The sequence below is a fragment of the Pezoporus flaviventris genome, unplaced genomic scaffold, assembly GCF_033815535.1.
Source record: "Pezoporus flaviventris isolate CSIRO_AGI_PZ_B2104156 unplaced genomic scaffold, CSIRO_AGI_Pfla_v1 ptg000015l, whole genome shotgun sequence".
In the NCBI taxonomy this organism is placed as follows: Eukaryota; Metazoa; Chordata; class Aves; order Psittaciformes; family Psittacidae; genus Pezoporus; species Pezoporus flaviventris.
In genome coordinates this window covers 15,262,078-15,276,304 of record NW_026892563.1, presented here as the reverse complement: position 1 = coordinate 15,276,304, position 14,227 = coordinate 15,262,078, and the positions used below count along the sequence as shown (strand labels likewise).

General features: G+C 42.3%; 1 protein-coding gene across 1 annotated transcript in view; it reads left to right on the top strand.

Annotated features, from left to right (window-relative positions):
- Positions 1-10,986, top strand: part of KCNJ15 (potassium inwardly rectifying channel subfamily J member 15) — a 271,050-nt gene extending 260,064 nt beyond the window's left edge. The window contains exon 4 of the transcript XR_009743432.1: positions 10,976-10,986. The gene's annotated coding sequence lies outside the window, so the exon portion shown is untranslated. The remainder of the gene's footprint in view (positions 1-10,975) is intronic.
- The last annotated feature ends 3,241 nt before the right edge of the window (positions 10,987-14,227 follow it).

Genomic DNA, 14,227 nt, shown 5'->3' with positions numbered 1-14,227 from the left:
AATACTCAATCAGGTTTAGAGGCAGAAGGATTGCAACCCCCTCCACCAGGCAGGGCTCCCAGCACTGGCCTGGGAAGCACTCATACCAGCAGTTTGACACCTTGGCTTAGGAAGCAAAGAATAACAGTCTAAATTGAAACTGAGTGAAGCTAGGCAGAAAACAATTGTCAAAACTGGCATTTGGCCAGGACTGCCTGGATGAATAGTTCTACATTTGCTCCCACACATAAAAGAATGGCATGAGGTAGTTATGAATGATGAGTAGTGAAGATCTCAATTTTATGTCACATCCAAAAGGCTTCAGAGTCCTGTTAGGGCTTCGATGGCACAGAGTTTCATTAATGGCTGAGAGAAAGAGTGTCGACTTCTTAATCACCAAACTGCTTCCTGCGGCACCCACGGTCCCTGTGATGAAATCTCACCAATTATTGATAGTCTCAGCCCTGTTGAGATGCAGGAGCAGATAAGGCCACAGCCTGGAGTGATTCACTGGTAACCTGGAAAAAAGGCTTCATACAAGTAGCAACATTTATAAGCTACACTGCTTAATGGAAAATATGAATTTTAAAGGGAAAGAAAAAGCATTGCCAAGATTACTGTTCTAAATCCAGTTACAGAGAGAGCTAAGCATGAATGAACACTTGCAGTTTTAAAATAGTTTCCGTTTTGGAAAACAGAAAAAAGAAACCCATACTAAAATCTCTGTCTCAGTTTGCATGGTAGATCTGAAAGATGTGTTCCACTAATTCAGTAACAATAGAAGAAGATCTCCAAAGATTGCTCAGACTCTTAAACAGTGTTTAACAAATTCATTTATCATAACAAATTTCATAGCAAATATCATAGCAAATTTAATCATAACACCAAGGTGTTTATATAAGTCTTTCTTTCAAAAGCATTAGATACTATTTACACTGACTCATCCATCTACCTGTCCTTTTTCATTTGTGTGTTGTCTTTTGCCAGATTACAAACAACAAAGAACGGTGACTTTGATTAGAAAATTCCTACTTTAGCTTTTATTTTCCCCCAACACAATATTCACCAGCCATCATAATAAAAAAATTGTCTCATTGAAAGTTATTTGGTGACAATCAAAACAAGTGAAACACAAAAAAATTATGATGAACTGCCTCAGCCAGCAGTAATATAACAACATTTTAGTACAGTACAGCTTGTATGTATCCCAAAGAAGAGATATGCTAAGAATGTTTACAAATATAGAGATGTGAATGCTCAGGCTGGAGTTTATTAGCATGCAGAGGGATTCTCCAGGGGTTACAGCTCTCCCGTAGCAGATGTCCTTCACTGCATCACTGGGAAAAGGGAAAGCTGCAAGGAATGTCAAACTCTCTCAAAACAGGTAATTTTCTCCATTATGTATCACTCCGTCTTTATTGGCCTGTCATCCCCAGAGCTGCACTGTTAATAATGAAGAGATGTTGAAGCAGGCGCATTGCTCTGCTGGAGTGGTGGGCCCTTCCTAGTTTAAGAATAGAATCATAGAATCACAGATAAGTTTGGGTTGGAAGGGGCCTTGAAGATCAACTAGTTCCAATCCATGTAGGCACCTTCTCAGAGACTTCTTGCAGGACACTATTCCCCAGCTTTCTTCCAGGAGTTGAATTCCCTCTCTGGGCAAGCTGCATATATAGGAATATCATGCTTTAGGTATTATCCTTTCTGTTGAGGATCAATGGATCTTTGAGGACAAATGTGAAACTCCTTGGCTGAGCAGACACATCACCCCACAGCATGAAGTCAGAACCTCAGAGCACCCTTTCTGGTGTCAGTGGCAAGGGAAACCAAATTGCTTGCTTTATCTGAGCTTCTCTACACTGTGGCAGAGAATTCCATATCCTAAGGACCACCCCCATGGTATGCTGGGAGTCTATTGAGTATCATGGCTTCTCCCTGTGCTGGCCTGCAAACTGTCATACTGAACAGAGAGCATATGCGGATAGCATCATGTTTTGCTTGTCTTCTCAGAAGATTTAACTCATGAAGGGGCAAGAATTTCAACTGAAAGAATATTAAGTCCTCCCTTGCTTTGTGAGTGTACGTAAGTGATGTAAAAAGACTCTGGGATCGCACTGACCTAAGACAACTCTATCTGAAGAGCTGAGCACATCCTGCTCCAGGCCATCAGGACTATTAAAATGGAGGGGAAACAAAAAAGGAGCAATACATTTAGGCTTCATTCACAGTGCCAGACCTTCAGCTGGCATGGACCAGCCAAATTCAGTGAGAACGGGCCAAATGAACTGTCTTGAGTATGCAATGTAGAAGCTGACAAAATCTTGCTTTAATTTTAGGCCTATGCATTTCTGTACATTTTAGTACCCCTGCACCCTCTGAGACCCTATTCCCATTTGCACTGAAATGATTTATTTGTGCAAACTTGGACTTGCTTCCTCCTTTTCTTTCACTGTGAGAAAGGCAATCCTCTCCCAGATCAGTCAGCAAGCTCTGAGGTGCACTTGCAAAGTCCCATCCCAAAGAGAACCTCTCATCCTCATGAGAGCCAGCAGAGGAGCAGAAGGTTCTGCCTTCCTCTCTGTCTCAGCAGATTGCTATTTATGTGCCGATACTGTACATGGGAACATTTCAGTCCCAGCAAGCTGAAATTTCAGTGGGCTCTTTTAGGTGAAGGCGCACTTCCTGTGAAAAACAATATGCCTTACAGCCCAGAGAGAAATACAGCCTGCCAAATAGTTACCCAGCAGTGCCATTCTTGTCCTGAGGTCCTACCTCTAATGATAATGAAGTTGAGCTCAACTTTATGAAGTGAGCCTTTGCTACGGTAATAATTACTAATAAGTGCCAACTTCTCCTTAAAAATAACAGCAGCAGAGAGGCACAAATGAGCAGTGCTTTGCAAGAAACACTGTGTGACAGTGTGAGGATACAGGTTTCAGAAATGCATAGCTGCATAAAAGCAGAAGCTAGAGACTCTCCCCTCTCCTTGCCTTCCCACATCTCCCACTTCTGCTGGGACCTGGGCAAAGCCTTTATAGGGCTGGGGTGAGAGGAAGCCTGGTGTCAGCCACGTTGCAGGAGCATGGCCAGGAGGAGGAGACGGAGGGGAGCTGCCCACGGCAGGCAGCAGGCAGGGAGGGATACCCCTGCCCACTCTGGGAAGGATGCTTCTGCATGCTGCTGGGGGCTGGCTCCATGAGTATCACAGCCATGGCCAAAAATGGGAAGTGTTACCAGCAAAAGCCATTTCTGTAAACTATCAAATGACCACATTAAATAGGAAGGAAGTTAAACAATTATTCCTGTTGCTTATGGTATGGGCTGACAACATCAAAAGGACTGCTAATTAAAAATACAGTAAGGTTTTCCCAATGTCTCTTCAGTTATTTCCTCTTTTGAGCTGCCCAAGTGTTGTTTTATGAGGAGTCATTTTATCAACTTCTAAAAATATCTCCAAATTGGTTAGGAGCCATCCCCTACAGGACACTGAATCGTTCCTTTTGCTTTAAAAGCACAAAGCCTACTTTAGCCAAGCCCTGGGGCAGAAAGGTGGGTTAGGTGTCCTGATAAGGTCCCACCAATGCTTCTTTGTGCATATGCCTGAAGTTAAGCACACAAAACTTCCATGCAATTTGTAGAGTGCTTCATTCAAATATGATTTGAAGGGAAAAAAAAAAAAAAAAAAAAAAAAAAGACATAGGAAAAACATAGAAAGCTGTTACTCAGGTTCTGGGAAATTCATGTGTGTTCCTGAGAGCAAACTTTGGCAATATCCTCTCAACTTTCTTGGGCTATAAGCATAAAAGCTGAGTTCTCGCAATAAATTATTTAACTGAGCTTTCAATTACATAGCAGAACCTTTTATAGTGGTCTCCAGTTCCACAACCACAGCAGTTTTTTAAAACAGAAAACTAAAATCTGTGTAAAATCAGCGAGTTCACCTTCCAACAGTGCAGCCATTGCACATCCTACCCTCTGTGCCTGACAACAGAGACAAAAACTCACCAGTCCAAGGTACAGCCTATCATCGGCTCAGCTACAGATAGAAAGGAAAAGCACAAAAGGCACTAGACAGCACATGCTGGAGCAAGTGTAATACAGCTACCCATCCGCAGCGTGGACCTTCAGCTCACCCCTGAAGCCTCAAACCACGGAGACCTCCTCTGTGCCTGGGCTCATACTGTGAGAGGAGGGGCTGGTGCCACCACAGCCCTTGGAAGTCCCCAGCCCTTTCTCTGAAGAGTGCCCAATTGATACTTGTCGGTATCATGACACTTTTTTCTGCAACTGCATTGGGAAAGATGCAGATAGTATCACCCATCACTGCGTGACGACACCCAGCCGCTGAAGGCAGGCTCTCCTCCGCCCGGTGGGGCTGGCTTGCTTGGACACCTCCCCGTGTACACCCCTCTCTGAGTCACCTGCCTTTCCCCAGGTAGAGGCAGGGTGCTCACTTCATGCTGGAAGGATGCCCTATCTAGGCCATCTACCTGGAAGCAAAGTGCCGGCAGGCTGGGCTGGGGCTCAGCGAGCCCTTTCTTCAGCCCTGACCAAAGCCGGGGAGGAGCAAGGGGAGGCTGGATCCTGTTTCTTCACACTAGCTGATCTCCTCCTCTTGATTTCCCCCACGCGTGGCGTGCTCGCTCCAGCCACAGCCTGCGAACAAGCGCGTGGTGACCGGGAGGTGAGTTTGCCAAGTGTGGGTGTAAGATTCCCTCAGCAAGCTCCCTGAAATAAATAATCAACAGGGAGCTTGCTGAGGGATGCACGGAGCCCATGGGCAACCTGTCATGCTGCAGCTTGTATGCAGGCATACAGACAAGCACCGGCAGCAGTGTCCAGAACAGCAAGGCACGGAAGAAGCACTGTTACTCTCTGAGTGTCATTGTCCCGACCACAAAAATTAAGGATTATAAATAAAATGATGAAAGCCAAGAGAGGGAAATGTTTTAATAGCTTGAGGATTCATGTGGACATCCTAAATCTACCATGCCCTGAAACAATCTGTTGGGTTCCGCATCATTTAACATTTCATGTGGCCTCTGAAAAGTCAAAAAAAAATAATGGAGTTCATATTTGCACCACCTCACCTAATTCATATTTACAAAATTAAATACCAGGCTGATGTTCTGTCCATCTCTGTCTAGAAGATTAGCAATTATTCCACATTTTCAAGAAGCCGTATTACAAATAGTCGGTTCTAGCTAATTGCTTTAATTATTCAACCCCTGATTTAAATGCAAGTTTTTCAGCATACTGCTGGTGACTTAATTAATTGTAATTATGTACACAGGTCACGTTCCAGATATATAATCTTTATAAATGATAGACGGATGAGTAAGGATAGGAATCCAGATCACCAAATACACGGTCAGCCCCCAATTAAAGAACCGTGTGCATCCCAAATTTAAATACTGCATAATAATTATCTCTATAAATAATAGTATCTAGAGAAGGAGCTGATGACAGAGCTGTATCCCAATAATTAGGAATGACTCCAACTTTGTTTACTATTCCCTAGACATGCATGACTATTGATTTTGTTTTTAAATGCAAGTTCATCCAAACACCTCAGAGTAGGCTATAAAATATTCAAAATATCTATCCAAGTACCCACTTCAGAATACCACCATTTCTCAGGGAAATCATTCCCATGGCTGAAGCACTGTATTGCCCCAGTAAGGGAACCAAAACTTTAGCCAATATCACAATACATTAACAGTATCTATCAGAGCTCTTCTCTTAATTACTGACTCACCAAAAGCCATTTCTGGCACGATTTTAGCTCAAAAGAGTAAAGTTAAATATGCTATATTTTTAAGTGAAACATGCAGTACATCATTCATTAAGGTGTGTTGAGCTGATATTTAGAAGCTGTTCAGCTAATTCAGATATTTTGCTATTTTTATCATGTTTTTATAAGTAAACAAGTGATAACAAAATGTTTGAGGTGACTGTTTACCTTTAATATTTTTATCCCCTAGCCAACTGCAGTCACATTTGGCAGAAGACAAAGGTCTCCAATGTGTTACGTTTATACCCTTACTGAAAATGAGCGACCAAGAAGCGGAGAGAGACTTTGTTAGTGTCCTCACTGAAAAAGAAACCTTGTGAAGCTTGAATTAGTCAGAAATCCATGAGGGACAGACACCAGAAAACAGGCTTCATTTAACTATTGCTAGGCTTTAAACCAGTATCCCACAAAGAAGCAATAGGAGACATAATTATTTGAAGGGACATTTCTCTTTCTTTTGAACAGTTGCAGTCTTTTCTCCGTCTCTTCCATCTTCAACCCTTCCCCATGCAAGCTGCACTAAAAATGCTGCTGCTGAAGTCATCCTCGCGGTTTGTCACTTCAACACCTTTTTCCCCAAGGCTTTACATCACATTAGCCACAGGCTTCCAGCCCTTACCAAAGACATGATTCATGAGTCTTAGTCCCTCCTACATGCCTGCTTTCGTACCTTCTCACCTGGTCCCACAGTCCCCAGTGCAATACAGATTGGAATGACTTTGCTGCTGCTTCCACCTGAAAAATGCAAAGCAGCTCGCTATCCACTGGATTTCTTCTGGAGGGCACAAAAAACATGTTTTAAATAAAAGAGTTCGGGAGCAAGCTGCTACCCTGTGCAAATTAATTCACTTCTCCTTCTGTAAACCTTGGCTCGAAACCTGCCACTTATGTATTATGAAGAACAAGCTATTCTTGCACTTCACTGCCTTCTTTAAACCAGATGGCAGCTCTTTGGAAAAGGAACGGATTGCTTTGCTGTACAAAACCTGACCTAACTAAAATCCTCAGAGTCCCTTGGAGCAAAAGCAAGCCTGAAAATTGAGATCCAGAGGTTGAAAACAAACAGAGAGCATAATTGGTAATTTGACCTTTGCAGCTTATAAGGAAGATTAGGGTTAAAAGCTTTACAAAGTTTGTTCTTGAATTTGCTGTTTACAAAAGATGTCAAAAAAGATAACCGGGAAAGATTTTTTTTTAAACCCAAAGACAAAAGATGTGCGTGTCCCAGGTTCCACACTGCTAAGCACACATACTTAAATGACTTGAGATCATATAACCTGGATGATTAGTACCCCAAATACCAGAAAAATGAAAGTATCTATCTCCTACCCCACCACTACCAGATATGGTGAGTACTCTCTGTAATGAATATATATGATATACCATCCACACTGAAATGCCAGAAACATGGCAATCATCTGGTAAGAATTAGGTAGAGAGCACTGAAATCCAGAAGACTACCACAGCAGGGAGAAGAGCACAGAAGGTGCTCTGCCACTCATGACCTTCCTGAAATAAAATATCTGGTTCACTCTCTAGGGATGGAGAGGTGCCCACTTTCAGTGCCTGCTCACTTGTTCCTGGTAAGATCTGGCAAACCTACGTATCAATAGCAGTGGCCATTTGCCAAATAGGTTTCCAGATGAAACTTGCAACTCACTAGAGTTTGAACAGCCTTCAAACAGTCATGACTTTCAGTCACTATTGATCCTCATTTAGGCAGGAACAAGTCTATTTGGCATCAATCTGTGAAGTCTGGGAGTTAAAGCCTGGGAGTCACCCAGCCCCACCACTTGTAGGCTTGGCAGCAGATTTAAGGCTGATCCTACCAGTTCTGCTCTTCAGGAAATGCTGAAACAGGTCTCCTCTCACATCTCACCAAATATCCCAAGAGAGCTGGCTCAAACAGGGCCTACGTAGTGATGAGAAGCCACCGAGCAGAAGCGAGTATTGCACTTCACCAAAGCAACAAGTTGTTCTGTGAGCTGGAGAACAAATGATGCCTGGCTTCCATGATTTACGTCTTAGGGTGGCTTATCTCATCTCTAATAACACACAAGCTCTTATCTCAAGCCTAGTAAGATGTGAGCTCTGATCAAAGGTTTTTGTTGATAGCATTTATTTCTTATGTGATTCTCTGAAGAAAAATACAGTTGAGACCACGTTTGTGCCTTTATCTCCATGGGGGCACTAGCTCTGGTGTCTTTTATCTACATTGCTGCCTCTTATTTCTAAAACATGTAAGAACTTTATTTCCCTCAGATCATAAGATCCTTCCCAGATTTGGTTAAAGTTGACCAAAGGATTCAAAAGTTGTTTGGGGTAACAGGAAGCCAGAAATAGAAATGGCAGAGTGACTCCGTGACTCTCATTTCCGTAAGCTAAATCCAAGCTAAAACACATCCCTGCAGAGAAAGCATGAACCTGTGTAACAAATACTTGATAAACAAACTTTTTCTTTAGGGACATGTTCCTTTCAAGGGAAGATAAGAGTATACATGCAGACCTTGGAGAAGTAAATATCCTAGAAAAACTAAATTTCTTTAGGTGTTTTCAACATCCTTGAAAACACAAAAGGAGTGAAGTGTGCTCATTTAAGAGCTATTCACTTCTTTGTCAGTAACAACTCTCCACCAGACAGTATAATGACCCAGGACAGGGAGACCTCAAGAGAGGGAAGATTTTAACTTCAAAATATCTGCTGTGGGAAGCAGATGAAATACAATTTATGGGACATTTTCTACACAATCCTCAACGGGTTTTTCTTGTTGGTTTCCTTTTTTTTTTTTTCTTTTTACAATAGGAGATACTGCTGCTACATAGATTCTGGCCCTTGCAGGTGAGAGCCCTCCAGCAAGTCTCTTTTGGGAGGCATCTTCACAGCACTGACCCAAATGTGTTTGGTGCTTGATTTGGAAGCTGCCAGTGGCAAGCAGCAAAAGCTCAACCAGCCTGAGGCAGGGCTGCAAGTTGCAAAAACATGGGGAAGGGACAGAGGGTCCAAGTGCAGGGAACAGATACTCAGTGATGGTTGCCAACTTTGAACCCTGGCACACACTGGGTGCGGGTTCCCAGGTTTCTGTGAAGGCGAGATCAAAATCCCTACCTTTTAAAATCTGTTCGGTTTGTTTCCTGCATGGCCAAAGTGCGTGCTCCCCTGAGATAAGAGCTCCATACAACAGTTTGTTTCTCCTGGGTTTAGGAGCATTAAAAGCAATACAGGTTCTGCTTAAAGAAACCTGATAGAAATCAGTAGATCTTGCCCAAGTGAGACCTGAGAGCATATTGCTTCCAAAGTTCAGTTTCCATATGTGAACAGCATTAAAGCTGTAATGTGGGTAGCAATCATTTGGATGACATCAATAAAAAAGCAAAAGAATTATTATTGTAAACATCATAGTAGAATATATATGCTCATTTTAAGACTTCTGGGCAAGCATCAGCCAGCCACATTAAGAAAACCAGTCTGTACCAAGACGAAGTAAAGAGATTGCACTACAGAAAATAAGAAATTAGGCAGGCAATTTATTTCCTCCCTAATTAAAAGATCTCCAATGCTGGGAAAAGGCACAAGAGCAACAAATTCCTAAGGCTGCTTATCTGCCCAAGGTTAGAGAGCAATCCACTTCACACCTGCGAATGAGCAGTGACTCCAGAAATCTCAGTGCTGTCAGCAGGACCAACTACTCAGCTGTGGAAACACTCATCTGTATGAGGAGAAAAGCACATCTGGCCCACAGAGGGGAATTCATGCTGGTGGGGAAAAAGCTACATGGAGATTTGTGTGGAGAGGAACTGTCTACAGTGCTTTCCCACAAGATAAAGCCTTTGCTTGATGTGTGCAGAACTCCAACAAACCCTACTGTTTGTAAAAAAGGCAATTTAAAATAAAAACATGTTAAAAACTAAAAAAGCCAGGAGCAACAAGAATGAAAGTATTTGACCAATCATGGCTAGTTTTTGCTTTTGTATAGGTTTTCTTTTTCCAAAATAAAATTCACAAAGTTTTTTTGAGACTGATTTTGTTGTTCCTGTGGGGAAAAAGAACAACCCAATGCCTAAGCTCCAGCAGATTCTAATGAGCTAAGAAAATTATTTCCCCCTTGTTTTGTGCCAGCCCGGCATAGGCTATCCCACTCAGAGGGTTTGCTGGCCAGTGTTGGCACAGAGGTGGCGGTTTTGGTACTGTGTGTCATTAAGCACCTGCAGAGTGCTTGCAGCATCTGGGCTTCAAGCAGGGCCAGACAGCCACAGTCACACAGGATGGGGACATGCAGCCACATGAATGGCCATGTCACAACCTGCAAGAATGTCTGTTTTGCTGGGGACATTGCTAACAGGGCAAGGGGACCACAGTGCCCTGGGGTTTCTGCCACTAACAAAGATGCACATGGTGTGAAGCAAGACTTATGGTCTGACCCCAATTTGACACTGGTGCAGGATATCAGCTTCCCTGATACCCTATAATCCAGTTCCTCCTCTCCCCAGCTAATTACTTCAAACTCCACATACAGAATTTGTTGACTAAGGTCGATCAGCACAACCAAGATTGCATTTTTGCTCTGCTAATAATATTCTTACAAAGAGTATTGTTTTCAAGATCTCTGGTATATGGCATATGTCGTCCTCCCCACAAATATTAGACATACCCCCGCCTGTCCCTTCTGTATCTCTTCCTCATTTGCTGTTATGACAAAGGTATTCTTTAATGAATCTTAATGACTCATCTCAAATGTTGTCTTTTTTTGCATTCTGATAAGTACTAGATGAGATGAGTAATAGACTACATGCAACACCTAGACAACGTGAGCAATTCAGTGTTTGCTTAAACTGTATTACATACTGATAACAGATACAGGCATTGCACCTGCTCCATTGTAAAAAGAAAAAAAAAATTAAAAAGAAAAAAAGAAACCAGGAGAGATACAACAATACAGCAACTGCTTATATTTGTTTGAAGTGAATTTATCTTGTCAGTGTTCCAGAGAATATATGTTGTGGCTGTTATAAAGCTTCCCTCTCTTGTAAAAATGACTAATTTGACATTATGCCCCTGGGGAAGTAAAAGCAAAAAGACAGCCAACTTGGCTAAGACAGAGTAATTCTTCACAGAGAAGATGTCTGTGAATCAAAGACAGGCAGTTTTCCAAGTCTACCCATGTATGCACCAGTGGACACAAAAATGGACACATCCACTTGCAGCTAAAGCTGGCACTGACTTTCCTTTTCCTACTTATGTGAGATTGCAGTAGAATTCATTGAGATAGGAAGGCCTGAACAGTCTTCCAGCAGAAGAGTAAGTCAATAAAATATGATGTTGTTCTTACATAGATGTTATTTAAGTCAAGGCTGCTCAATAGATGTTTTTTTTCTCTGGTCGCTCCAGGCTGAGATCATCAACATGGAGTGAGATGAATGATCCTGACTACAGTGGTCTATGCCTGAATTTTTACTTAGGTCAAGAAAGAGGCCAGCAACTTCTCCCTCACTCTTAGAACTGAAAAATGCATGTCTTGTAGGTCCCAACATGTAGCAACTGCCAGGCTCTGAAGGAATTTCGAAGTATTGTGTAAATGGAGATATTCTTCTTATTCACTGACCAGAAAGAGACTCTCCACTTCTCTTTATGTAAGGCTGTATATACACACTAAACATGCAGTAAGAGGGACACAGGGATGAAATCATAGTATTTTCCTGCCAGAAAGAAACAAGTGATTAGATAAGACTCTGCACTCACTTTCTGTGCCATGAGTTCTACCACCACCCGGTGCTTGGCTTATACTGCTTGCTACACAAAGATAAGTCAAAGAGGTAAAAAAGCAAACTGGGAATTTGCTCTGGGAAGTAAGAGATGAGAATAAAGTAGGTTGAGAATAATAAAGAAGGTAATAGAAAGCATAAAAGATGAAGAAATTCAATTACGCCGGGTCTTGGGCACTCACACACTCTAGGGTATGTAAGTACAAAAGAAATGATGTTAAATCACTGTTCCAAAAATATACCCAGTGCTCACACAGTTCCCACTTAGCAGAAGTACAAGAGCAGCAGCAACAAGCAAGGTTTCCTGGCAATGGGCTCTTCCACTCCATGGCAAAAACACCATTATCAATACACCTAAGGCTAATGTAAAATTCTAAATCACAACTTGCCAAGTGCCAGCATCAGCTTTTACAGCCACCACAGAATGATGAAAAAGTCCTATATCATTTGTTGATGGTGGAGGAGAAGAGAGGAACTATACTCATCACAAGATGAAGTGGTGCCCTCACTGGTAAGAGAAGCATGCCGCTGCCCACATAGGTGGGAGAGCAAATGTGGTGATAAAGGGCACATCACAGAGCATTGAACAGGAGTCTGTACACAAGCAAGGTAATTCTTACATGAAACCAGGAGTACATGAAATGCAGCGGATAAAAGAAAAAGCTAAAGGAAGCTCAAGTGTATGTTTTTGAACACAGTCATCCAAAAGCAGTTATTAAACTCTGCTGTTTCTGAATACACTTGGCCCTAAAATATTAACATGTGCTTTTTATTTTATGCCTCAGACTGCATGAAATGAATTAAATACACCCAAAATAGTATGAGCAATCTCTTAAGCACTAGCTAGTTTAACAACTAATCTTCTGCTTTAGCATGAAAGGTAAAGGCTTAAATTTTTCAGTCATATGAGACATCATCCCACAGTTCATGTGTTAGGCATCTCTCCTGTCCGCTGGCAACATTATTTGAGGCATGCTTATAACATTTTCACTTAACTAAAAAATCAGAAGCATAAGACTTCAAACTTTGATACTTTACAGAGCTAGCAGTATACTTAATTTCCTTAAGTTTTATGAACATGAAATGCAGCACTTCATGGGCAAAAGGTAGCAATTTCTGAACATGCTGACAACTTTGACATAGCATTTTTTTCTCCACAGTAATTATTCATGTTGGTTTGCATGGGCTTAGAATAATGACACGCACATGAATAACTTGCTACACTTTGTGACTCACTGAGATGCCTTCACAGAAATTGTCCTGGTCACACTTTGTGCACCAAACACCACGGGGAGAACATTTCAGCACGGCTTCATTTTAACAGCAAAGAATATACATCTAAGTGAAAGGTCATTTGATAACCCCCTTTCCTGGACCCTGTATAAATATTTTGGTTTAATTGTGTTCGAATGGCATAGTCAATGAGTTTCATCCTTTGTTTCAATCATAATAGCGTCCTGTTTGAAGCTGCTATTTCAAACCGAAATAGCTGGGCCTTTATTTTTCAAAGATGGTATTTCCTGAGACTCTTTATGCTGTGAACTTACAGTCACTACTGGAGCTTCATTGTTAATTGTCTTTTAGGGGCACAAACATACAGTCTTTTCTTTCAGATTCAGGATGACTCTGTTTATTTATATCACTGAATGCAAATGAACAAAGAGGCGTCCCCAGTACTGCAGGGATGCGAGGAAAAGCGTGAGGAGGTGCTGGCCTATCAGCCATTCTGCACCCCTGAGTGCCCACCACACACCTATGGTGCTCCCCTCTCAAGGGCTGCTACAGCACAGCATAGCCATGCTGCTCCCCATGGCTGCAGCAGGACAAGGTGGAGGAGGAAAACAAGTAGGAGGAGGAGGAGTAGGGACACGTGCACCCCAAACATACTCAGGTAGAGGAGCTGAGCCAACATGCAGATGAGTGCACAACACATACTTTGAGAGCACGACAGGGTTTTCACTCCTGTGTGTCCTCTCCTGTGGCGCAAGAGAAATTCTGGAGGAGTAAGTCATAGGTGCTCTGGAGTACTGGCTGCAATGCAGCTCTTCCACATACCTGCCACTCACATTCCCTCTCTATGCTTTAAACTTCTACATTTTTAGGATCTTATTCCCCCTCTTTGGTGGCCACAGTGAGACCGTGATGTGCAGACACTGTGAAGCCCTCCCCTGGGATGCCCTGACCATCAGCTGCTGCTCTTCTCCTCCCTCTCTTTGCCAGTGAACTCACAAATCAGCATTGCAGCTGTTCAGATCAGAACTATGGGGCCAAACTACCACCTCAGACAACCACCCACTGCTTTCAGTGCAAATTGTCATGTACTTACATACTTAAAAAAAAAGTTAACAAGATCCTTTGCCTTAATTCACTACAAGAAGGTAACTCTCCAGCATATTTGAGACACCATTACAGAAAAAGATAATAAAAAAAAAACAGAAACAACCACTTAGGATTCACTTGATTCACAAACAAGAAATAGATGATGAGCAAGAAGGCCTGAAAAAAGTCTTACCTCTCTGGACTACCACAGAACCCCAGTGCAATGACTTTGCAGCAATTAGCTCTTTAGTCTTTATCCCTGTTCTTTCCTTTTCCCTTTCTAGCCACTTCACTCTTGAGTACCACAGTTAGTGCTCCCTCACTCCTGCAAAAAAACCCAAGAAAGCACCTGTAGGTCTGCAACAACAACAAACA